Source organism: Loxodonta africana, chromosome 3 (genome assembly GCF_030014295.1).
Source record: "Loxodonta africana isolate mLoxAfr1 chromosome 3, mLoxAfr1.hap2, whole genome shotgun sequence".
Classification (NCBI taxonomy): domain Eukaryota; kingdom Metazoa; phylum Chordata; class Mammalia; order Proboscidea; family Elephantidae; genus Loxodonta; species Loxodonta africana.
In genome coordinates, this window is record NC_087344.1 from 51225347 (window position 1) to 51252951 (window position 27605).

General features: G+C 40.4%; 1 protein-coding gene across 3 annotated transcripts in view; it reads right to left on the reverse strand.

Moving 5' to 3' along the window:
- FBXO42 (F-box protein 42) overlaps positions 1–20540 on the reverse strand; it is a 120381-nt gene extending 99841 nt beyond the window's left edge. Inside the window, exons 1-2 of one of the 3 annotated variants that reach the window (XM_023552028.2) lie at positions 20347–20540; positions 19738–20025 (exon numbers count right to left, since the gene is read on the reverse strand). The gene's annotated coding sequence lies outside the window, so the exon portion shown is untranslated. Of the gene's footprint in view, positions 1–19737 lie in introns of all 3 variants that reach the window. The other 2 variants (XM_010593078.2, XM_010593079.3) reach the window with 2 other exon arrangements.
- Between the last annotated feature and the right edge of the window lie 7065 nt (positions 20541–27605).

Consider the following 27605-nt stretch of genomic DNA (forward strand, 5'->3'; position numbering starts at 1 on the left):
AACCAAAACACCACCAGCCCTCAAGCTGAATTCAACTCATGGCAACTCCAAGTATGTCAGAGTAGAATTTTCAAGAGCTGAGTTTTTTAAAAGTAGATTTCCAGGTCTTTCCTCCATGGCACCTCAAGGTAGACTTGAACTGCCAACCTTCTGGTTAGCAGCTGAGCGCTTAACCATTTGTGTCACCCAGGGATGCCAGAAAAGTGTAAAACCAAAAAAAACCAAACCCGCTGCCATGAAGTCGATTCCGACTCATAGCAACCCTGTAAGACAGAGCAGAACTGCCCCATAGAGTTTCCAAGGTGCGCCTGGTGGATATGAACTGGCGACCTTTCGGTTAGCAGACATAGCTCTTAACCACTACACCACCAGGGTTTCCAGAAAAGGGTAAGGCACACAGTAAATACACACAAAAAAATTTTTATTTTAGTTTACAGTATCTATTTGCAGACGTAATGGTTAAAATAAAGCATTTTAAACAAGCCAGTAGTGAAAAGAAATTTGTTTTACCCTGTATACCAATTTTACATCTGAAGATGTTTACTAAATATCTTCTTTTGGTAAGGCAGTTGTATATTCTGAAACAATATGTTAAATGAATCAATGTTTTTAATAAGCACGAAAAAGTAAAACACTCAGTTTTATTTTAAACTGGTTAGCAAAATTAAGAGTTTGCCCAAAAGTGTCACGTTGGAAGGCAAAAATTATTCAAAAATTAATCTATACATTACAATCACTTATACCAACAGTTCTAAGACTGCTGTTGTTGTTAGGTACCGTCAAGTTGGTTCTGGCTCATAGCGACCCTATGCACAACAGAACGAAATGCTGCCCGGTCCTGCACCATCCTTGATCCGCTTGAGCTCATCATTGCGGCCACTGTGTCAATCCACCTCATTGAGGGTCTTCCTCTTTTCTGCTGACCCTGTACTCTGCCAAGCGTGATGTCCTCCTCCAGGGACTGATCCCTCCTGACAACATGTCCAAAGTACGTAAGGCCCAGTCTTGCCATCCTTGCTTCTAAGAAGCATTCTAGTTGTACTTCTTCCAAGACAGATTTGTTCATTCTTTTGGCAGTCCAGGGCATATTCAATATTCTTCGCCAACACCACAATTCAAAGGTGTCAATTCTCCTTTCGTCTTCCTTATTCATTGTCCAGCTTTCACATGCATGTGATGCGATTGAAAATACCATGGCTTGGGTCAGGCACACCTTAGTCTTCAAGGTAACATCTTTGCTTTTCAACACTTTAAAGAGGTCCTTTGCAGCAGATTTACCCAATGCAATGCGTCTTTGGATTTCCTGACTGCTGCTTCCACGGCTGTTGATTGTGGATCCAAGTCAAATGAAATCCTTGACAACGTCAATCTTTTCTCCATTTATCATGATGTTGCTCATTGGTCCAGTTGTCAGGATTTTGGTTTTCTTTATGTTGAGCAGTAATCCATACTGAAGGCTGTGGTCTTTGATCTTCATTAGTTAAGTGCTTCAAGTCCTCTTCACTTTCAGCAAGCAAAGTTGTGTCATCCGCGTAACGCAAGTTATTAATGAGTCTTCCTCCAATTCTGATGCCCTGTTCTTCTTCATATAGTCCAGCTTCTTGTATTATTTGCTCAGCATACAGACTGAATAGGTATGGTGAAAGAATACAACCCTGACACACACCTTTCCTGACTTTAAACCATGCAGTATCTCCTTGTTCTGTCTGAACAACTGTCTCTTGATCTATGCAAACGTTCCTTATGAGCCCATACAGTGTTCTGGAATTCCCATTCTTCACAATGTTATCCATAATCTGTTCTGATCCACACAGTCGAATGCCCTTGCGTAGTCATTAAACACAGGTAAACATCCTTCTGGTATTCTCTGCTTTCAGCCAGGACCCATCTGACATCAGCAATGATATCCCTGGTCCCACATCCTCTTCTGAAACCAGCCTGAATTTCTGGCAGTTCCCTGTTGATATATTGCTGCAGCCGTTTCTGAAGGATCTTCAGCAAAATTTTGCTTGCATGTGGTATTAATGATATTGTTCGATTATTTCCATATTCGGTTGGATCACCTTTCTTGGGAATAGGCATAAATATGGATCTCTTCTGGTCAGCTGGCTAGGAAGCTGTCTTCCATATTTCTTGACATAGACAAGTGAGCACCTCTAGCACTGCATCTGTTTGTTGAAACATCTCAAGTGATATTCCATCAATTCCTGGAGCCTTGTTTTTTGCCAATGCCTTCAGAGCAGCTTGGACTTCCTCCTTCAGTACCATCGGTTCCTAATCATATGCCACCGCTTGAAATGGTTGAACATCGACTAATTCTTTTTGGTATAATGACTCTGTGTATTCCTTCCATCTTCTTTTGATGCTTCCGGCGTTCTTTAATATTTTCCCCATAGAATGCTTCACTATTGCAAGTCGAGGCTTGAATTTTTTCTTCAGTTCTTTCAGCCTGAGAAATGCCGAGCGTGTTCTTCCCTTTTTGTTTTCCACCTCCAGCTTTCTGCACATGTCATTATAATACTGTACTTTGTCTTCTCGAGATATCCTTTGAAATCTTCTGTTCAGTTCTTTTACTTCATCAGTTCTTCCTTTTGCTTCAGCTGCTCGACATTCGAGAGCAAGTTTCAGAGTCTTCTCTGACATCCACCTTGGTCTTTTCTTTCTTTCCTGTCTTTTCAATGACCTCTTGCTTTCTTTACGGATGATGTCCTTGATGTCATTCCACAACTCATCTGGTCTTCAGTCACTAGTGCTCAATGCATCAAATCTGTTCTTCAGATGGTCTCTAAATTCAGGTGGGATGTACTCAAGGTCATATTTTGGCTCTCATGGACTTGCTCTCATTTTCTTCAGTTTCAGCTTGAACTTGCATATGAGCAATTGATGGTCTGTTCCACGTCGGCCCCTGGTCTTGTTCTGACTGATGATATTGAGCTTTTCCATCGTCTCTTTCCACAGATGTAGTCAATTTGATTTCTGTGTGTTCCATCTGGCGAGGTCCATGTATATAGTTGCCGTTTATGTTGGTGAAAGAAGGTATTTGCAATGAAGAAGTCATTGGTCTTGAAAAATTCCCGAAATGAGAAGAAACAGCTGCAAACACCCATTAATAATCGGAACCTGGAATGTATGAAGTATGAATCTAGGAAAATAGGAAATCGTCAAAAATGAAATGGAATGCATAAACATCGATACCGTAGGCATTAGTGAGCTGAAATGGACTGGTACTGGCCATTTAGAATCAGACAATCATATATTGTTAGGAATGACAACTCAAAGAGGAATGGTGTTGCATTCATCATCAAAAACAACGTTTCAAGATCTATCCTGAAGTACAACGCTGTCAGTGATGGGATAATACCCATATGCCTACAAGGAAGACCAGTTAATACGACTATTATGCAAATTTACACACCAACCACTAGGGCCAAAGATGAAGAAATAGAAGATTTTTATCAGCTGCTGCAGTCTGAAACTGATCGAACATGCAATCAAGATGCATTGATAATTACTGGCAATCGGAATGCGTAAGTTGGAAACAAAGAAGATCAGTAGTTGGAAAATATGGCCTTGGTGACAAACGATGCTGGAGATCGAATGATAGAATTTCACAAGAGATTTTGTTCTAAGACTAGTGAAGAAATTTTCATTGAAAGCAGTCCAAAAGGAGATTAAAAAAATCTAGTCTGCAGATATCAGTTTCACTTCACTTTGGTTCCCAATGGGCATAACCCTTTAGTCAGAGCTCATTAACAGATATCCTCTTGATTATCTTCAGCAAGGCTACGCTAGCACGTACCATTAATAATGCAAGAGGAAATACAAAATAAGTAAAATACAGTTTAGACAAGAAGATATATACCTCTAAGTCTGCAAAATGACATCACCCATTGCATACACACAGAAATGTTTATATATGTATTTGGTACACAAAAACATATAAAGATATCCATTTTTAGTGTCAAGTAACCATCCCACAATTTAAAATATCGTGTTGTATCTTTAAAGTTCCATTGAACTATTTTTCATCATGTAAAAAGTACTTTTCTTGATTTCCAAATAACTTTATAATCTCTACTTTCACTTTTATAGAAGAGTTTGTTACTCTCACTCAGACAAATAATATTCCCAATTCCCCCTTCTGAATGAAGTGGAATACTTTGTATATAAATAAAAAAGAAATACTTTCTTTCAATTTCCAAAGCAAACAATTTTCTGATTATGGTTCCTGTCAAACAACTAGTATAAAAACTATATTTATTGATAAAATTAACTAAACCTATTTTTTTTTTCTGATACAATTTATTCTCCTCATTGGAAAGTTATTCTTCACCTTTGCATTGGAAATCAAACCAGAGATTAGGGTGGAAATTTTATCTGGTATATATAGAGGCTGCAAGAAGACCTGGTGGTGCAATGTTTAAGCGCTTGACTGGTAACCGAAAGGCTGGCAGTTTCAACTGACTTAGAGGCACCGTGGAAGAAAGACATGGCAATCTGCTCCTATAAAGATTAAAAGAAAAAAAAATTTTTTTTTTTACAGCCTAGGAAACCCTATGGGGCAGCTCTACTCTGTCACACGGGGTCACTACTAGTCAAAATTGACTCTACAGCACCCCAAAACAACAACAAACAGGCTTCCTATGAATCTAAATGACCATCGACATGGCTATTCTCTTTATTTAAAAAAATGTAGTGAACACACACGATAACTAAGAGCCCAAGAGACAGAAAGGGCCACATGAACTAGAGACTTACGTCATCCTGAGACCAGAAGAACTAGATGGTGCCTGGCCACAATCGACGACTGCCCTGGCAGGGAGCACAACAGAGAACCCCTGAGGGAGCAGGAGATCAGTGGGATGCAGACCCCAAATTCTCATAAAAAGACCAGACTTAATGGCCTGACTGAGACTAGAGGAATCCCGGTGGTCATGGTCCCCAAACCTTCTGTTGGCCCAGGACAGGAACCATTCCCGAAGACAACTCAGCAGACATGAAAGGGACTAGACAATGGGTTGGAGAGAGATGCTGATGAAGAGTGAGCTACTTGTATCAGGTGGACACTTGAGACTGTGTTGGCATCTCCTGTCTGGAGGGGGGATGGGAGGATAGAGAGAGTTGGAAGCTGGCAAAATTGGCACGAAAGGAGAGACTGGAAGGGCTGACTCATTAGGGGGAGAGCAAGTGGGAGAACGGAGCAAGGTATATGTAAACTTACATGTGACAGCCTGACTTGATTTGTAAACGTTCACTTGAAGCTCAATAAAAGTTAATTAAAAAAAATGTAGTGAACAATGATTAAAAATCAGATAGAACTTGCATACAAGAAAAAAAAAGTAACTAAACCTAGTCAATTTATTTACACTAACGTTCATATATTTGTAACACACTGGAAGAGAAAAAAAAAATCCTTCTATCTTATTTCCCTCCAAAAAGATCTATAGTTGACTTCTTGGCTGAAGTATTCCAATTTAGAGAGACTAATACAAAGAAAAGTTTTTTTTTTTTTTAAATCAGCTTAGCCACAAATTCTGCTTTTAGCAATTTTTATAAAAAACAGCAGTACTTAAGGGGTACCTAGAGTTATATTTCAAAGTGCTTATTTCTGTAAATTTTAAAAAGAGAAAATGTACTTAACAGATTAGCATAATTATCTTTATTACTACTTATTTTCAAAGTGCTATGACACACTTGGAAACCCTGGTGGTGTAGTAGTTAAGAGCTACGAATGCTAACCAAAAGGTCGGCAGTTTGAATCCATCCGGTGCTCCTTGGAAACCATATGGGGCAGTTCTACCCTGTCCTATAGGGTCGCTATAAGTCGGAATTGACTCGATGGCAATGGGTTTAGTTTTTTTGGTATGACACACATGGGGTTGCAATGAGTCCAAATAGACTGGATGGCAACTAACAACAACCTGGCCAGAATAAGGAGCTACCTGCAAATACAAAGAATTGAAGTGCCAATCACAAAAGGACAAATATTGTATGACCTTACTTATATGAAAAGTCAAATGTATAGAGACCAAAATTCATTAGTAGTTACCAGCGGTGGGAGGGAGAGCGAACTCTAACAGTGATGGAAAAATCGCATTAAGAGTGGGGCTGTACAGCCAATTAGTACTATTGTTGTCAGTAAATTGTATACCTGTAAAAAGCTGAATTGACAAGTTTTGTGATATATTTACAACAACAATTGGTCTCTATTCACCTGGAGCAACAGAGGAAGGAAGAGAGTCAGGAACAGGAGGAAGATATGGAATGTGTGGTAACTGCCTCCATGAACAACTGCCTCCTTTGCCATGAGACATGAAGAACTGGATGATGCCTGGCTACTATTACTGAACATTTTGATCAAAGACTTGACAGAAAGCCTGATCAAAAGGAAGAATATGCAGAAGAGAATTTCAAATTCTTATGGACTGTAAACTTTCTGGAGCGATGGAGGGTGAGTGAACCCCTGAAACTATTGCCCTAAGATAATCTTTAAACCTTAAACCAAAAATAACCCCTGAAGTCATCTTAAAACCAAGCAATAGCTTAGCTTAACTAGTAAAAAAAAAAAAAAAAAAGATCTGCCAAGAGCACTATGCTCTTTTAAGGACTTCCCAGAGATCAAATTGACAAAAACAACTCAAAAGATTAGAAAGGAGCCTAGGGGTCAGTAAGGTTATGTTAATGAGGGAGGAAAAACTCAGAAAAGGAGGGTGAGAATGGTTGCACAACTAGAAGAATGTAATCAATGTCACTAAATTGCACATGAAGAAACTGTTAAATTGTTGTATGCTTTGCTGTGTATATTTTCAACAACAACAAAATAAATAAAATTTAGGGGAAAAAAGAATTGAAGAAAACAAAATTGATTTTTAGAATTCAAACAGGACAATTGCACCAAATTCTGCAATTGTTTACTGCATATCAGAATCTGATTTAGTAAGGAAATGGCAACTCAAATATATATACGGCGACATCCCTAGGTGACAAAATTATCAAGAAAAGCAAGGAAATTATCACAAAAGTGAAAATAGCAGTTACATCCAGGAGAGAGGTAAAAAGTTCCCATCAGCGAGGGGTACATCGGAAGGGTCTCTGGGGCACTAGAAATATTCTATTTCTTGACCAGGATGAAGGTTACACAGGTGTTTGCTTGTAATTATTCTTTAAACTGCACATGTTTTATGTACTCTTCTGGATATATTTCTTACAATATTAAAAAATCTCGCTAACTCTTTTAATACTATTTAATGATAATGTATAAAAATTTCTACAACTGAGCAGTATTCATTCTGAATACAAGTTCACGTTACTCATCTAAAATAGTTTCAGTTATATAGCAAACCAACTTTACCAACCGTAAAAAGAACATCACTGGGAATTCAGATGAAAAGGAAGAGGAAATCCACATTGGAAATTTCTTAAGGTTCCAATACTTCTCAAACATTCACGTGGTTCTTGTAAAACTACAGATTCAGGTTCAGTGGCCCTGAGTGAGACCTAACACTCAGCATTCTAACCCTGGTAATGCCAATGCTGCTGGTCCATGGACTGAGCAGCAAGGTCTTAAAACCTACTGCTGTTCAGTGGATTCCGACTCATAGTAACCCTACAGGACAGAGTAGAACTACCACACCTTTCTCCCATGGAGGGGCTATCGGTTCAAACCACTGACCTTCTGGTTGGCCACCAAGCACTTTAACCACTGTGCCACCAGGGCTCTTAGCAAGGTCTTAAGTACCCATTAAAATGCAGCAGGTGTCAAGACTAGAGGACAAAAGGGACTCACAAAGAATTGAGTGTATGTGCCAGGTGCCTTTCCTTACTTAATCCATAACTCTCTAGGGGCCATTATGATCAGTCCTGTTTTACAGATGAGGAAAATGGGGCTTGGATAAATTAAATGGCCCATGATTACAGTTGTTAAGTGTGTGTGGTAAATATATATGTAATGAAACATTTTCCATTTCAACATTTTTTTATGTGTACAATTCAGTGAGATTAACCACATTCATTTTGTCGTTCAACCATCACCACTATTCAAATTTTTCCTTTACCTTTAACGGACGCTCAGTGTCCCCTAAACAATGAATCCCCCTTTCCCTCTCCCTCCTGCTCACTCCTGGCAACCACTGACAAATTTCGGTCTCTATACACTTGCCTATTCTAGATGTTTCATATAAGTAGGATTAGCAGTATCTGTCCCTTTGTGACTGACTTATTTCACTCAACATGATGTTTTCAAGGTTCATCTGTGTTGCAGCATGTATCAGGAATTCATTTCTCCTTACAACTAACACTCCATTGTGCGTATATACCACATTTGTTTATCCATTCATCAGCTGATGAATATTTAGGCTGTTTCCCCCTTTTGGCTACTGTGAATAGTGCTGCAATAAACATTGGTGTACAAGTCTCTGTTTGCATTGATTGCACAGCTTTTTAAAAAGAAGAAGAATCTGGCACAATTCTATGGTGCCATTTATTTTTTTGAAGAGATGGCTATAAATCAGTCATTAAAGTTATTTTAAAATCTTCAAAAATATAACTATCTGTACCACCGCATACTGTCTTGCACATAGACGGTCACCTCCCCCCATAGCTCAGTCTTCAAAATGGCCTTCCCTTTACTGTCATTGATGTCACTGATGGTAGCTGCCATCATCCACACTAACTACTGTAGCAATCTAGCTTCCCCAACTCCAACCTCTTGTCCCATTGACCTGTTCGGCAGATTATTCTGTAGTCTCTAGGAATTCACTAAATGTGGGCAGAGAAGAAGCATGGTGGTGTTTCTGGAAGTAGAATTCAAAGTACTCTACAATCCCACAATATTCCTATCAAATCTCTCAGTTTGCATATAAAGCCAGCTTTCTCAATGACACAGAAAAATATTCTGCAAAGAGCATAATACATTTTAACAAGACGCTATGAGGGAATGAAAAATTTCACTTCCATCTTTCTTCCAGTGATGGATATAGAGAAGGAATGCCTTAAAATACCCATATCTCTAGACCAGTGCAGGGTAATCAGAAGTGATTTCCTAGGCACTCCATTCCACCACATTAATCATCTTGTCCAGGAGTCTATCTATCCCATGACACTCTGACACTTAATGTCACACTATTTCATACTGTTACAGGTTTATCTTTTTATACATGATCTTTCCCCATAACCAGATTATAAAATGATTACAGGTAAATAAGGTCTTGCCTGTTCCCTATCCCCATGAAATCTAAAGGACAGTGGCACATTCACACGAAGTAAATATTTGCTTCACAAGCTTGCCTTATCAAAAGAATCACCTAGCAGGCAGATTCCCTGCAGGTTGTTTCAAGAAACAGGGATGGATCCAGGCATCTAAATGTTAACAAACACCTTAGATGCAAGTTTGGAAAACCCTAATAGTGCTTCTAAAGCTTAATCTTATGTTAGCATTTGTAATTTTCCTATACTGCCTTACACACTTTAGTAAGTTAAATAACTTAAAAATATAGTTAATAAGTAAAACTTCCAGAAAAATACAAAATATTATAGCAGGAGCAGATCTTAAATATTACAGAGGAATTAAAACCGTATTTCACAGATGAGGAAACTGAGTTCTTAAGCGACTTCCTTAAGGTCACGCAGCGAATAAGTAGCAAAACAGAACCTGTAACTTTTGGCTTCCAGCCCAGTGCTCCTTCTACCACACCACACAAAAATCTACTTTTAAAAGATGAGCAGTAAAGCATAATTTATTGATGTCCATCAAAAGAGGACTAGTTTAACAAACTCTGCTACATCCACACATGAAGTAACATAAAGCTGTGAAAATAAGGACCTCTGTTCCAATGCGGTGTGATATCCAGAACACATTAAGCAAAAAGAGAAAGGTGCTGAACAGTGTAAGAAAGGAGAAAACGAATCTATGCAGGTATGTGCTTATTTTTGCAGAAAGAAACACTGAAAGGATAAAGCAGAAACTAATAAAAAGTAGATACAGGAGGATGGTTTAAGCACCAGCCATGTAGCATACCTTTGGCAACTCTTCAAGGCCCCAGCTTTAGGAGTTGCAGCAGTTCTTGAGGTAATGGCCCTTCCTCTAGACTCTTAAAAACCCTTTGCCATCAGTTGATTCCAACTCAAAATGACCCTACTGGACAGAGGAGAACTGCCCCATAGGGTTTCTAGGCTATAATCTTTACGGAAGCAGACTGCCACATTTTTTTCTCGGAGTATCTGGTAGGTTTGAACTGCACACCTTTTGGTTCGCAGCTGAGCACTTAACCATTGTGCCACCAGGGTAATATCTCCTCCCTTTTGTTCCTCTGACTCTTGAGGTAACAGTTTCACTCTGCAGTTATTAATCTCTAAATTACCCTGCCCGACTATTTTTCGGTTCTTCCAGTCTTGCAACATCTATGTAACCAGTTCCCTGTATTAAATCTCTGTTTGAAATATGCTTTCCATTTTCCTGACTAGATCCTGACAGACAGAATATTCTAAGAATAAAAAGAACCACAAAAAAAATCTTAAGCTTGACTCAGTAATTTTGTAAATAATAATACGGAATGTGTTTTTAAACTTTCTTAGGCATACTGTAGGATAAAGCAAATAAATGTTAACACTATCAAAATCCAAGATTTTCAGTGTTAGACAAATCTGAAATCTAAAGAAAACAATCTTGTAATATGTTAAAATTTAATTGGAAATATCAATATGATGTCTTGGTTTTTTAGTAAACATTTTCTAGCTCTGCCTACTGAAAGAACCTAAAAACAATGAAGAGCCAGTAGCAATGAGCATCCCTAGCACTCACATGTTGATTTCTAAACTAGGACTTCTTAGGAAAATGACTGATTTCAGGTCAGGGACAGGGAAAAATACAAGATAAACCTGGAACATCTTATTAAAGAAACAAGAAAGCACCCAAACACCAATAGGGGCATGTCAAAAGGACAGAAGAACCAGCTTAAAGAGGCTCACAGTGCCCACATTTGGGGCAATTTCAGTGACGAAAAGACTAATGACTGTAATTAGTGTAAAATGGTGAATAAAAATCCATGCACCTGCAGTAATACAGAAAATAATAAACTCATTTGCTACCACAGAGTGACTACTGCACTAATTCTTTACTAAGAACTTTTACAATGAAAAGCAAAGAACTAAACACTCTACCTTTTTTTAAAAAAAATAAGAATATATTATTGTTTTTCGGGCAAATTAGGTTCCCGTTTAACAAGTACTACACAAATTGTTCAGAGACATTAGTTACATCTTTCACAATGTTTTAACATTCTCACTAATTCCTTCCTGGATGTTTTGCTTCCAGTAATCTGGGTTTCTCTATCACCTTACCCCTCTCAACTTTGCTTTAGACTAATTGTTGACCAATATTCTACCTTTTTTAGGAGAAACTATAGCTCACTCTCAGTTGATGGTATTTTGCTAATAAATATGGAAGGAATAATAATAATCACTTTTTGAAACCTCTAATGAAACAACTGATTTGGGCAAGGATCATTAATGGATGCTAAAACCAACAGGTGAAAGATAGCTGGGGAACAGAATAATTGCATTGTGTTAAATTACCACCCCACAGATTGATTGATAATTGTAAAGAGAAAGTGTAGCATTACAACGGAAAGCATCATGTTAACCAAGTGATCAAACTTAGCACCATTTTAGTGGAAAAATATGACACCAAGTGAGATGCAACACAAGTACACAGTATCACAAAGGACTGCAAATATGAATCTAATCACACCTTTAGGCTTGATTTAAAAGGAGATAAAGGAACAAGTTAAATGACACCCAAGGAAATATTAGACAAATCAGGGACGTGGAACAGTCTACCAGAGAACCAGACTGGTCTCTTTAAACATCAACATCATTGAGGAAAGAAAAAAGGGAGTGGGGAGACTATTTGAGAATAAGAGACAAAAGCAAAACAACACACAAATGCAATTTGGACTCTGGTTTCTACACTAGTCCTGATGTAGAAAATAATTGGAATTATTATTCCCTGTCCTTGAGCACAGACAATGTGACCCAGATGAAGCTGGGCTCACAAGGACCCACAAGGACTCACAAGGACAGATCAACTGGGCCCTGAGATAAAGAGAGTAGATTGGACAATCTTATAAATTATATTTTAGGGAAGAAAAATCTTTTAGGGAACAACTTTTCACATAAAGCCAATCAACCAGAAAACAAAAGACTTTCCACTCTTATCTTTTTCTATTAACATTTAGTGAATAGAAATTCATTGGACCAATGAAGACCCTCCTGACTGTCAGTTACTGAAACCTATACCAATGATTGTTAAGAAAGGCAATTCAAAATGTAAGATGACAGTGTCTAGCCAATCTGTGAAATGAAGAAGCTTTCAATGATTCTACCCATTTCTGCAATAACATATACTTATGATTCTGTAACCTTCCTCAGATTTGGGCAGATATTAGCTCTGGCAGCACACCTGTCCGCTTCCCACTTTTGTCTTTTGGAACATTTGCCAGATAAAACTTTCTTTCTGCTTTACTAAACTTTGTGATGTTTTCTTCCCCTACAATAGTCCTTTGCACTTGCTGTTCCCTCTGCCCCCCAAAACTTAGATAAAACACCCTGCCTTGTGTCTTTCAGCTCTCCTGACTAATAACTTCCCTAAGCCACCCAATCTTAATTATTAGTCTTCCCTTCCTGCCCACATCATTATCACATTACCCTGCTTTATTTTCTTTGTGGTACTTATTACTATGCAAAATTATTTTGTTCACTTATTTATTGCCTTACCAATCTCAAATGTAAGCTCCAGGAAAGTAGAGTCCTTGTCTCTCTTGTCCATTGTATCCCTAATACTTGAAGCATGCCCAGCACATAGTAACATTCAAACATTCAATAAATACTTGTTGAATGAATGAACCAATGAACAAACAAAAGGAAAAGAAGATTCAACAGATCTTTGGAATCACACAATGCCTCAGAAAGCTCGAGGAAACCCTATAGGGCAGTTCTGCTTGTCCTACAGGATCTCTGGAAGCCCTGGTGGCATAGTGATTAAGTGCTACGGCTGCTAACCAAAAGGTCGGCAGTTTGAATCCACGAGGCACTCCTTGGAAATTCTATGGGGCAGTTCTACTCTGTCTTCTAGGGTCACTATGAGTCGGAATCGACTCAACAGCAGTGGGTGGTTTGGTTTTTGGTTTATAGGATCTCTATGCATTCAAAGGAAACCTTGGTGGCGTAGTGGTTAAGTGCTACGGCTGCTAACCTAAAGGTCAGCAGTTTAAATCCGCCAGGCGCTCCGTGGAAACTCTATGGGGCAGTTCAACTCTGTCCTACAGGGTCCCTATGAGTTGGAATCGACTTGACGGCACGGGGTTTGGTTTTTTGGGGTATGCATTCAAACCAACTCAATGGCAAAGGGTAAAAAAAAAAAGTTCATGAGGAACAGCTCATAAGAATCCAAAGTATATACTGAATGAGTATTGGAGTGTCTAATATGTAAGCACTAAAATGTGCCTGTGAAGCTCTAGTGGAGCAGTGGTTAAGAGCTATGGCTGTTAACCAAAAGGTCGGCAGTTTGAATCCACCAGCTGCTCCTTGGAAACCCTATGGGGCAGCTGTACTCTGTCCTATAGGGTCGCTATGAGTCGGAATTGACTCAATGGCAACAGGGAGTATATATGTGACTATAAAACCAAACCCACTGCCATTGAGTCGATTCTGACTCATAGTGACCCTATAGGTTAGAGTAGAATTGCCCCATAGGGTTTTCAAGGCTGTAAATCTTTACGGAAGCCGACTGCCACATCTTTCTCTCACGGAGCAGCTGGTGAGTTTGAACTGGTGACCTTTCAGTTTGCAGCTAAGCGCTTTAACCACTGCACCACAGGGTTCCTTTAAATGTGCCTGTAAGACACTAAAAATATCACATACAAATTATACTTCATGATATGTCCCTAATTAAGCTATCTGGCATCGATTAATCAGCACATTAGTTTTTTTTGTATTTAACATAATTTTCTAAGGGCAACAGTGGTTAAGCAGTACCGCCTACAGGAGATTATACAGAGCAGGATAGGGTAGTTAAGGGAAAAAAATACAACCTACCTGGAAGGTGGATGTTCCAGGTATACAAAGAAACATGATGTGCCTGAAAGGCAAAGAGACTAGCGTGGAACAGAAGCCACATGATGGGATGTCACGGAAAACTGGGCTGGAAAGGTTCAGTGTGGGCTTTAGGCACAGCTTCCAAAGCTAAGTAGAGTTTGACCTTGGTGTGCTAGGCAGTAATGTGTTACCATAGGTTCTTGATCAGAGGAATAACAATCAGACAGTAGTCTTTTAAAATTGGTCTGACATAGTACTGTCACCTCAATCTTGGCCATTTCCAAAGATTACAAAGGAGAAAAACCTTTTTTTTTTTTTTTTTTTTACCATGTGTTAGGCATTTTGTTGAATATTTTACACATGTCATGAGGTAGGAATTGTAATTCCCATTTTGAAAATGAGGAAGATCTAGGATCACACAGCTAGCAAATGGCAGAGCCCTAGCAACAAGACAAAAGCTGTTAGCACCAACAGCTCATAAGTCTGGTCTAGTGTCATGGCAGCAGATATGACGAAGAACAGGGAAATCTGAGGGGTACTGAAGAAGATGCTACAGAACTACGTGGCAGAATAAATACAGGAGGTGAAGAGCATAAAAATTGATCCTCAGTCTTAAACACTATCAGACCAAAATAAAATGATCCTAGCTATAGAAAGGAGAATATTGAAAAGGGAACTTGGTTAGTGAAGGTTTTTTATCTTAAAGGAGGAGAGAGATGAGAAATGATGGACTCAATAAGGTCTCTGGAAAACCAACAGGCATAAAAGAAAGATCACACCCAGATGGATTTCAAAGATATCAGGACAGCAGTGTCAAATGAAGCCATAAATAAGCCGAGTTCTCCAATCAAGGCTAGAAAGAGAAGCACAAGAAAAAAAACATGTACTTCTGCTACAGGGCAGGTATTCCATTGGGACTACACTATGAGGAGGCTGGGTAGTAAGTTCCTCTTATTCCAGTTTTAACTTCCCATAAAAGAAATAATGTTTAAGATTTGGGTGTTTACTATGTGATAAGCAATGCACTTCTAAGGAACTTACATGCATTCTCACATTTAGTTGCCCTATAACATAGGCATCATTATCCCCATTTTATAAATGAAAAACAGACTTAGAGGAGCTAAGTTCCTTACCCAAGGTAAGTAAGTGAGCTGGGGTTTGAGCCTAGATCTACCCGGTGCCAAAGAGCTCTGGTAGCGCAATGGTTAAGTGCTCGGCTGCTAACCAAAAGACTGGCAGTTCAAACCCACCCAGTGGCTCCACAGGAGAAAGATCTGGCGATCTGCTTCCGTAGAGATCACAGCCTAGGAAACCCTTCGTGGGAGTTCTACTCCGCCACAACGGGCCGCTGTGAGTCGGATCGACCTGATGGCACCCAACAACAAAAACAATAACCATTACACCAAGTCAAACTACAGAGCATATGTAAACCATGAAGTTATATAAAATGCTGTGAATATCTACTCTACCTGGCATTAAACATTTCTGTGAGAAGATCTATTCCCAAATACATTATGATTTATGAAACACACTTTTGGAAGAGGAGGAAACTGCATGCACTGAGGAAAAAGGGGAAGAATAAGATGGACCAAAAAAATGGGAAGGTTCCACAGGAAAATAAAAATTTTGGCACAATAATAGAGAAGCGAGCAGCCTGCTTGATCTTAGCAAGACCAAGGAGCTATCTGGAAAGATGTTAAGTATCTGAAAGCAAAAGTTAAGAAAGCAGTACTGCAGAAGATACTACAAATACAGCACCGCTTGATCCCAACAAGATGCTACTCTTTTTTGGCAAGAGACAGCAAGACTACTAGTAAAAAGCTTTAAAAAGAAGTACTAAAAGAGAGAAATAAATGCCATTCTTCCTTGACTTACATCAGAAAAGTCAACAAATGGGGAGAGGTGACATTTAATAAAACTGTATTGATAAATTAATAATTAACATCAATCCCTCTCCAAGCAATGCACTAGAAGATTCATTCTGGAAAAAATCCCTTGTTCTCTATATAACAACATGAATCAAACATTTAAGATGAGAATAAAGGCAAGATAAATTTGGAAAAATATGCCATGCTAGTGAATGCCTTAAAGCTTCCTAAATGTTTACTAAATGCCTTGAAATATCCTAAATATTAAATATTCTAAGGGACTATTATTAGTTAAAATTAAAACTTGTCTGCCTTTACAGAAATTAAATGAATGACCTCAAATCTATATATTACTAGAAAATAAGTTACAGTCTAAACTCCACAACAGTAGAATTTTACAAATGACTATTGTTTTATGTAATACCTATACATTCATCCATTCTATGTACGCGTGTGTGTGTTTATCAAAGTACCATATGATATTTCCACCTCTGAAGCAAAACACAGAACAACAACATTGGGAAAATTAAATTAAAAACTTAGGAGAAAAATACCTTTACAGATGAAAAAGTGGAAATTAATACAGAAAGAACTGGAATTTAGAGCAAATTTAAAAGATTTCCAATACATGCACGAATAAGGAAAGGTAAAATTAGGGCTACAGTAGTACTAGCAAGTCATAGTTTTATGAGACTTAAAAGAATGTCATGGAAAACAGTCTTAAAAATAATACGTATTATGAGGTTCGAGGGCCAAAAGGGACAGGAGCTGGTTGGATGGACACAGTAAGCCCGGGGTGGAAAGTCTGAGTGTGCTGTTACATTGTGGGGATTGCAACTAGTGTCACATAACAATGTATGTATACGTTTCTGCATGAGAAATTAACTTGAGCTGTAACCTTTCACCTAACACACACACAAAAAAAATAGCATGTATTATGAGGTTAATACTGGGCAATCTTAAAATGACTTGTCTATAGGTCATGTCCTTCTACATATAACAAACTGTCACAACATAGAAAAATGAAGTCACTTTCACTTTTCAGTCAACCACAACCTTAAAGCACTCATTTTCAGATAAGATGCGGATTCTACACGTTCAATTCATACAGCCCCACTTAAAGATTCTACTCAATCCAAAAATTCATAGAAATTTTGCAACATGGCAACGACATGTTAAATTAACTGTACAACCACCACAGCACTAAAATGAGGAACTTGTACTGGGATACAAAAGTTCAGTATCCAATATGCTGAATAATTTCAATCCACATAAACAGGTTCTATAATTTAGTATACTTCTGGTTTAAGCTGCCAATTTCAGTAAAAAAAAGTATTTTATTTATTTATTGGGAAAAAGGATATAGTACTAATAATCACCTATAGTGAACATTCTAATTAAAGGACTGCCAACTAAACTCCATTTATTAACTAAACATGATCAAATGAAAAACAAAACAGTGCCTCTTGTGTGTTAGTTTACAGAAGAAAAAAAAAGCATCATCACTCTAAAGTTGTTACCATGATGTAATCTGAGATATTTTAATTGCAGCTGCAATATTTGTGTTTGCTGCCTATGGGTAGGACTCACTCTCTGAAAGGTTCTCCCAAGGCTCCCTTGGATTTTTGAGAACGCAGAAACCATAACTGGGGCATACTGTGTGGGAAGTGTCATGACAGTGAACGAATAAAAGAGAAAAAGAACTCATGATAGAATATAATTAAAAATTAAAAAAAAAAAATCAGTTTTTATAAAAAGCAAGTCACTCACAAAAGGCCTACTTTTCTGTAGAATAATAAGGAAGGTTGGGCTCTGAGAGGCATTCCTGATTGGGTTTAGTGCCATCTCAATGCCTGCTGCTCACGTACTTCTTACGCTACATATAATATACTTAACTGGTTTCCTTTTTTTTTTTTTTACCTGGCTCCCCAGCCAGACTTTAAGGCAACTTGAGACCAAAAGCTGTCTTGTCCTAGAATCATTAGTACCTACTTCCCACAATGCCTGATACATAAAGGGCCTGCAATAAGTTTCATAAAATAGGAATAAGCAATCTAACATTTACCTAGTATTTTACATTTTACAAAGCACCTTAATAAACATTACCTCTTTTGGTCCACAGAACAATCTTATGAAGTGGGAAGAGCATTACTTAACCTAATGACTTCTGCTTTTACAGAGTTGCTAATTCACTGACTAAACAACCCTGAAATCATAAAGATGATCACATATTTGGTCATCTCTCAGATAAACTCTCCTTGGGACCTTAAGGAGCCCTGGTTGCACAGTGTTTAAGAGCTTGACTGCTAACCAAAAGGTCAGCAGTTCAAATCCACCAGCCGCTCCTTGGAAACCCTCTGAGGCAGTTCTACTCTGTCCTATAGGGTTGCTATGAGTTGGAATCGACTCGACGGCAATGGGTTTGGTTTTGGGGACCTTAAATTCTCATAAAACCCAGAGGTTTTGCTAGCATTTTCTTTGGTTACTCTTCATAATAGTTAGAAATCACACAGTTCTGAATCTTAAGGAAGACATTAAGAGGAAGCATCTTAAGCCATTTTCCTGATCCTGTTCTTTTCTGGGACTCTAAGAAAGGTAAGGAATCGCAAAGTCAAAATGCTGGAGAGTGGATGATGTCACGGATGCCATGAAGCTGCATCAATACTTGAAGATGATTTTGCACAAATCAACTCACTATGCCAAAAAGCATGAGGTGAAACCACCAGGGTGTTTTACTGCATTAATTTCAAGGCTCTTAGCAAATTGGTATGTAGAGTGGCTCTCTAATTCTGACAGAGAAGTTGGTTCAGGTTTACGTCCTTAGCAAATGTATTAATAAAATCTGTAAGTCTCTATGGAAAAGGCTTCAAGAACAGAAACGGAAAAAAAAAATGGTCAAAGAATTAGCTAATGTTAAACTAAACAGCTGTCTTTAAAAAAAAATTGTCATTTTAACAATTAAAAGCTTTATGAAGGACACGACACACCCACATATCAATGAAGACTGAATAATGCTCACATGTATATTAGGCTTATCAAAAAGCAAACAGAAGTACAAAATGACAACACACAATAGATGACACTGAATCAAATTATACACACCGCTATGCTCCAAGTTAGGAATCCGACACAGAGCATCACTGGTCACCGCAAAAGCTAAACGTCCAATTCTAAATGATGGTGTTTCCTCTCAATTTTTTATTACCCTTTTAAACATATGATGTCATCATTCTTAAGCATAAGCAAAGCCGGTTTAAGTTATAAAAGATATTTGGTGTGTCCAAGCGAAGGCGATTGCCTCCATGATTCCCCATGGCACAATCGCAAATGAATTCGCCATCCTTCAGGGAAGAGACAGCAAGGCTTCAAATCTGCTTCCCTACCTGAGAAAAACTAAATCAGTCTCCCATTTAGTAATGGAACAACAAAAGTTGTTCTCCAAAAGGAATTAGCAGGCATAGCACAATGTCACTGCCAGCAAGTGAAAACTGATCATGTGTCTGAATCTCCCTCTAGGGCAATCAGAATCCCACCACAGAAAAGTCCAAAGACTTTGGCAATTAAGAAATGAAGCTTTTATTTTCCTAATAAGTCAGGAGATCTAATAGACAAAGCAATTGGTTATTCTGACTCTTAATCCAACGGTTTCAAACTAACGAGAACGTCATCACCACCGAAGTTACTCTGCAGAGACTATTAAAGATCTTACAATTTTTTTTTCTTGGTTTACAAATTCATTCCCACCCTCCACCGTTCCCGTCCCACAATCAATTCTCACCAGAAGCCTTTCAGAGTCCCAGCGTGGATTGCTGTCTCAACCAAGGAGATCTGCAGTTCCCATTTCTCTGGGGGAACGCTCAAAAAGCTAGAGGTTAGGGAAGGCTGTTTGTGTTTTCTTTTTTAGGCAATTCCAAAATCTTCACCTTGCAGCTGCAGCTTCAGAGATGCTGGCCCTTCGCCGCAGCCTCAATTTTGGAGGGCATCCGACTCCGGTTCCTCTCGCAAGGAGTTAAAGGCTCGAGGGCGGGGTGAGAGAATATCTGACACCCCTACAGCCATCCTTGCCCTGGTCACACACACAAACACACACTCACACACCCCTTCGTGGACCGGGTGAGGTGACGACAACAGCTCTGCTTGAGGAGAGGGGCTGGGTTCGCTCCCATTCCGAGGGCTTGTTGGAAAAAGGTTCTCCTCCTCCCCGCCTAACCCAGGGGGGGTCCAGGATGACGACAGCAAGAACCCCAGACTAGCCAGCACCGATCCCCACGCGGGCTGCCGGGCCTGCGCCGAACCCGGGGTGCCCACTACCCCCTGCGGGCCCCTGGCATAAAGGGCAGAAGGCGCAGGCTCCCAGTCGTGGTCCCCAGAGGTGGGGAGGCCTCACCTGGCCCAGCCCGCACCACGCTCTCGGGTTCGCTTCCCTGGTGATGGTGAGGAGGGAATGAGGGACAGGGCCGGAGTGCAGGCGCTCGACCTCAGGCCGCGCTTGCCGCACTCGGGGGACCCTCACGGCAGGCGGGACCCCGTGCCTCCAGGAGCCGCCATCTTCCTCCACTCAAACGCCGCCGCCGCCGCTGCTGCTCCGGCCAGGAGAAGATAGCGGGGAGCGCGCATGCGCTGTGGCCGGGCGCGGAGTACGCGCGCGCACGCACGTCAGCCCGGCGGGCCCGCGCGGTGCGGCCTGGGGGCGGCGCCATGTTGGGGAGGGGTAGTGGGGAGGGTCCCGGGCCAAGGTTCTCCCGAGGTTGGAACGCCGCCTTGGGGAGCTAAACTGATGTGAAGGGAAGTCCTGCTTCCCCGCCCTCCTTCCTTGGGTTGCTAGAGCCGCAGGCGGCACCTACCCACCGCTGCTCTGCCTGGAACAGCTGGGTTGTTTTCCCAAGGGGCTTGAGACTCTGAGGTAGACGACTAAAAAAAAAAAATTTTTTTTTTGCCTGGAATTAATTCATTTGTACCTTGGGCGGCCCGAGAAGCACGGAGGAGGGCTGTGGCTGATGGAAGTGCCCTTGGATATTGCCTCAGTGTCTTGGTTGCACAAGCAAAGCCTCCCTTATCTGCTGTAGCCACCTTTTGAGTTGCTTATAGCCTTGTTTTTAAGATGCAGAAACTGAGGCGCAGAGCAGTTATCAGTCATTTGCCCAGAGCCATATGTCTAGCACTGGGGGAGCCTGGATTTGAACTCTGGTGTGTTTGGTTTCCAAACTCCCAAACTTTCTAGTGTTACACCAGGGTATGGGTTCCAGCAAATTATCCTTCCAAGGGAGCATCCATGTATCCCGCATGTAGTCTAAGGAGATGCCGGAAATAGAGTCCAACGGCTTCGCTTAACCCTATTGTGCCTAAAACTGAAACAACCTTGAACTGCCAGCAGACTTCCCCCCACCCCAACCTGGAGCAAAGTAGATTTGCTGGGATATCTCTTGGGACTAGGGTTGGGTCAGAACCGAGGTCCCCTTTCGAGTTGGGAGGGCAAGGTGCTATTGAGCAGACGGGTCAGTCTCACTCTAGAGACCACTAGATATGTGTTTCTCAAACTTGAATAGTGCAGAGAGCCCTGGGATTACATTCAGGGAATCCCAGCGAGAGAAACATTGAAGACCCTAAAGCCTGTGACAATGTCTCTCAACTAGGAATTGTCACTGAAAAGAGAAACTTGGTAATTATAACTGGTAAAAGAAATATTTAAATGTTGTTAGATGCCACAGAGTCAGTTCTGACTCATAGCAATACTATGTACAACATGTTCACAATCCTAATTATGCTTGAGCCCATTGTTGGAGCTGCTGTGTCAATCCATCTCCTTGAGGGTTTTCCTCTTTTTCCCCGACCCTCTACTTTACCAAGCATGATGTCCTTCTCCAGGGCTGGTCCCTCCTGATAACATGACCAAAGTATGTGAGACCCAGTCTCACCATCCTTGCTTCTAAGGAGCATTCTGGTTGTACTTCTTCCGAGATAGATTCGTTAGTTCTTTTGGCAGTCCATGGTATATTCAATATTCTTTGCCAACACCACAATTCAAAGGCGTCAACTCTTCTTCGGTCTTCCTTATTCATTGTCCAGCTTTCATAAGCATATGAGGCTATTGAAAACACCATGGCTTGGGTCAGGCTCACCTTAGTCTTCAAGGTGACACCTTTGCTTTTCAACGCTTTAAAGAGGTCTAACATGTCGATTGATTTCCTGACTGCTGCTTCCATGGGTGTGGATTGTGGATTCAAGTAAAATGACATCCTTGACAACTTCAATCTTTTCTTCGTTTATCATAATGTTGCTTATTGGTCCAGTTGTGAGGATTTTGGTTTTCTTTACGTTGAGGTGTAATCCATACCGACGCTGTGGTCTTTGATCTTCATCAGTAAGTGTTTCAAGTCCTCTTCACTTTCAGTAAACAAGGTTGTGTCATCTCCATATTGCCGGTTGTTAAGTCTCCCTCCAATCCTGATGCAGCATTCTGCTTCATATGGTTCAGCTTCTCAGATTATTTGCCTAGCACACAGATTGAATAAGTATGGTGAGAAAATACAACCCTGACACACACCTTTCTTGACTTTAAACCCTTGTTCTTTTGGAACAACTGCCTCTTGTTCTATGTACAGGTTCCTCATGAGCACAATTAAGTGTTCTGGAATTCCCACCTTTGGAAATGTTACCCATAATTTGTTATGATCCACACTGTTGAATGCCTTTGCATAGTCAATAAAATACAGGTAAACAAACATCTTTCTGGTATTCTCTGCTGTCAGCCAGGATCCATCTGACATCAGCAATGATGTCACTTGTTGCATATCCTCTTCTGAATCCGGCTTGATTTCTGGCAGTTCCCTGTCAATGTACTGCTGCAACTGCTTTTGAGTTATCTTCAGCAAAATTTCATTTGTGTGTGATATTGTTAGATAATTTCCACTATCCATTGGATCACCTTTCTTTGGAATGGGTACATATATGGATCTCTTCCAGTCTGTTGGCCAGGTAGCTGTCTTCCAAATTTCTTGACATAGACAAGTGAGCGCTTCCACTGCTGCATCCATTTGTTGAAACATCTCAATTGATATTCCATCAATTCCTGGAGCCTTGTTTTTAGCCAATGCCTCAGTGCAGCTTGGATCTCTTCCTTTAGTACCACTGGTTCTTGATCATATGGTACCTCTTGAAATTGTCCAACATTGACCAATTCTTTTTGGTACACAGTGACTCTGTGTATTCCTTCCATTTTCTTTTTTTTAATAATTTTTATTGTGCTTTAAGTCAAAGTTTACAAATCAAGTCAGTCTCTCACACAAAAACCCATACACACCTTGCTACACACTCCCAATTACTCTCCCCCTAATGAGACAGCCTGCTTTCTCCCTCCACTCTCTCTTTTCGTGTCCTTTTCACCAGCTTCTAACCCTCCCCCACCCTCTCATCTCCCCTCCAGGCAGGAGATGCCAACATAGTCTCAAGTGTCCACCTGATCGAAGAAGCTCATGCCTCACCAGCGTCCCTCTCCAGTCCATTGTCCAGTCCAATCCATGTCTGAAGAGTTGGCTTCTGGAATGGTTCCTGTCCTGGGGCAACAGAAGGTCTGGGGGCCATGACCACCAGGGTCCTTCCAGTCTCAGTCAGACCATGAAGTCTGGTCTTATGAGAATTTGGGGTCTGCATCCCACTGCTCTCCTGCTCCCTCAGGGGTTGTCTGTTGTGTCCCCTGTCAGGGCAGTCATCGGCTGTAGCCAGGCACCATCTAGTTCTTCTGGTCTCAGGATGATGTAGTCGCTGGTTCATGTGGCCCTTTCTGTCTCTTGGGCTTGTAATCACCTTGTGTCCTTGGTGTTCTTCATTCTCCTTTGATCCAGGTGGGTTGAGACCAATTGATGCATCTCAAATGGCTGCTTGCTAGCATTTAAGACCCCAGACAGCACCGTTCAAAGTGGGATGCATAATGTTTTGTTAATAGATTTTATTATGCCAATTGACTTAGATGTCCCCTGAAACCATGGTCCCCAGACCCCTGCCCCTGCTACACTGGCCTTTGAAGCATTTAGTTTATTCAGGAAACTTCTTTGCTTTTGGTTTAGTCCAATTATGCTGACCTCCCCTGTACTGTCTTTCCCTTCACCTAAAGTAGTGCTCATCTACTATCTAATTAGTGAATACCCCTCTCCCACACTCCCTCCCTCCTCCCTCTAGTAACCACAAAAGAATGTTTTCTTCGCAGTTTAAACTATTTCTCGAGTTCTTATAATACTGGTATTATACAATATTTGTCCCTTTGCAACTGACTAATTTCACTCAGCATAATGCCTTCCACGTTCCTCCATGTTATGAAATGTTTCACAGATTCCTCACTGTTCTTTATCGATGTGTAGTATTCCATTGTGTGAATATACTGTAAATTATTTATCCATTCATCCATTGATGGGCATCTTGGTTGCTTCCATGTTTTTGCTACTGTAAACAGTGCTGCAATAAACATGGGTGTGCATATATCTGTTTGTGGAAAGGCTCTTATTTCTCTAGGATATATTCCAAGGAGTGGGACCCATTTTCTTTTGATGCTGCCCACATCGTTTAATATTTTCCCCACATAATCTTTCAATATTGCAATTCAAGGCTTGAATTTTTCCTTCAGTTCTTTTATGTGAAATGTATGGTAATATATATTTAGTATCATTAGAAAGTCCAAATTTAAACATTGTCATAGAACTCGTGATCACCCCCAAATACCCTGTACAATTCAATTTTAGAAACACTGGACCAGCTATTAAGTGCTTCCTTTTAAAAATGCGGGTTCCAGGGCCCACCTTAGACTTTTTCTAAAGGTCCCCGCAGATTCTGATGCCCAGTCAGGTTTGGAACTGCTAGACTATGTTAAGGAGCCCTAGTGGTGAAGTCGTTAAGCACTGAGCTGCTGACCAAAAGGTTAGTGGTTTGAGCCCACCAACCACTCTGCGGGAGAAAGATGTGGCAGTCTGCTTCCCTGAAGATTTACGACCTTGGAAACCCTCTGGGGCAGTTCAGTTCTGCCCTATAGGGTCACTATGAGTCAGAATCGACTTGATGGCAACAGGTTTGGTTTGGTTTTGGTGGATCATGCTAAGATAGATTCAAATATAGAACCATTCCACCTTGACTCTCTTAGCTCAAAGAAGACAGGATTTTTTCTCCGTTTTGCTCACTGCTCTATCCCCAGCACCTAGTAGAGACTGGCACATAGTATGGACTCACTAAATGTTTGTCGAATGTACGAACGAACTGGGAATTTGGCAACTAAGGTGCATTCACTCAACAAATATTTAGTGAGCATCTACTATGTGATACGAATGGTAATATATTTTTAAATAAAACTAATAAAATAAGGTCCCTGCCTTCATGGAGGGCACCTACCTACAGTCTACTACGGGAGACGGACAATGAAGAAGAAGCCAATATAAAATTACAAATTGTGATAAGCATAAAAGTATCGTTATTAAAGCAAGAGCTTAAATAACAATCAGAGTTGACATTTACTGAGTACTTCTATTATGTGCCAAACACTGTGCTAAGGTAGGTGCTATTATTGTGTTTATTTTGCAGATGATGAAACTGAGGCACAAAGGGATTAAGTAGCTCACCCAGGGTCACAGGCAGGGCTTGAACCTAGGTGGTCTCACTTCAAAGCCTGTGTTCTTAAATGGTACAGGCTTTCGCTTCTGACAAATAGGAGGAGGTAAGATTGAGGCCAGATTATTTATCACCTATAACATCAGTGGGAAGACTGGCTATTACCTGCTAGGTTATGGAGATATGGGGACAGGGAGGCTATGTGATAAAAATGGCGTTTTAGAATAACCTCTGGAGCGCGAAGACCGATGGGTGGACAACTGGAGACAAGGGATGATACTACAAGGAGAGGGGTGGCTGGAGCCTCTCTAATAAGTGTAAACAAGATGTTAGTTTACCTCCAGGTTCCATCCCAACAATCAATTACTGCAATTAACTTCTTATGTATTTGTTTATTTAGGATAGGTAATACATGCCCATAGAATGACACTCAATAGGTACAAAAGGACATACAATGAAAATTAAGTCCACCCTACCAGTTCCCCAGCTGTCTGGTCAACCCCTCCCCCTATCAGGGGTACTGTTACAAGTTTCATATATCCTTCCAGAGATCCACATTGTTGTTGTGTGCCATCGAGTTAATTCCAACTCATAGCAACTCTATATGACACACACACAAATAAATAAAATAAACATACAGTTGGCAGCTTACCATACACACTGCTCTGCACCTGGCTTTTTATTTTTTTACTTTAATTAAATGTATTTTCTCGATATGGGTACATTTATTATTGTTACTGGTTGCCATGGAGTCAGCGCCTGACTCACAGTGACCCCATGCACAACAAAAGATATGCTGCCTGGTCCTGCACCATCCCCATGATCAGTTGCAGGTCAGCGCATCAGATGGTTATGACCCATAGGGTTTTAATTGGCTGATTTTCTGGAAGTATTCATTGCCAGGCCTTTCTTCATAGTTCTTCTTACTGTGGAAGCTCTGCTGAAACCTGTTCAGCATCATAGCAACAGGCCAGGCTCCACTGACAGATGGGTGGTGGCTGTGCACTAGGTGCGTTAGACCCAGGTCTCCACCATGGAAGGTGAGCATTCTACCACTGAACCACCACTGCCCCCATCGGTACATTTTTGGAAATATTCCTAAGTCCCTGGTTGGAGCACGCAGTTAAGCTCTGGAGTACTAACCGAAAGGTTGGCAGTTCAAATCCACCTTGGAAGTAAGGCCTGGCAGTCTGCTTCCCAAAGGTCACAGCCTTGAAAACTGCATGGAGCAGTTCTACTCTGCACACATGGGGCCACCATGAGTTGCAATTGACTCAATGACAGCTAAACAAAAAGTTTTTTAACAGTTGCATTCTGTTCCTTTATATGGATGTACCATAACTAAAAAAAAAAAAAATCCTCTAATAATGGACATTTAGTTTGTTTCCAGTCTTTTGTGATTATAAACAAAGCAACAATGAGTCTCCTTGTACTTTTTTCATTTGCATACAGTATGTGAAAACATATCTACAGGGCAATTTTCTAGAAATGCAATTGCTGGGTCAAAGGGCATATGCATTTTACATATTGATAAGTTACCATTTAGTTCTTAACATGATTGTCTACATAGCCTCAGCACATGCATCAGAGAAAGTTTTCTCACTATAGGCCTTGCTCTTACATTCCCACCACATATCTGAATGTTTTATGTGGTGTATCAAAGGAGCCTGCAGTTTTGAGTGCATGTCACTTAACACATGACATGAATGGTGTCTCAAACATATTTCACAAGAAAAAGAAACGCATGCTTTTGGGTCTCTGCCAATACCTGTGCATACCAATGCCTCAACTTTTTGTGTTTCCCCTCAAGTGGAGTCCCTGGATAGTGTAAATGGTTAAAGATCAGCTGCCAACCAAAGAGTTGGAGGTTTGAGTCCATCAAGTGGTACCCTAGAATAAAGGCCTGGTAAAAAAAAAAAAATCTACTACCAGAAAAATCAGCCATTGAAAACCCTATGGAGAACAGTTCTTCTCTAACACACATAGAGTTGCTATGAATCAGAATCAACTCGATGGCAATTAGTTTTTTGGCTCTCTGGAGGAAGAAACCACCACCTC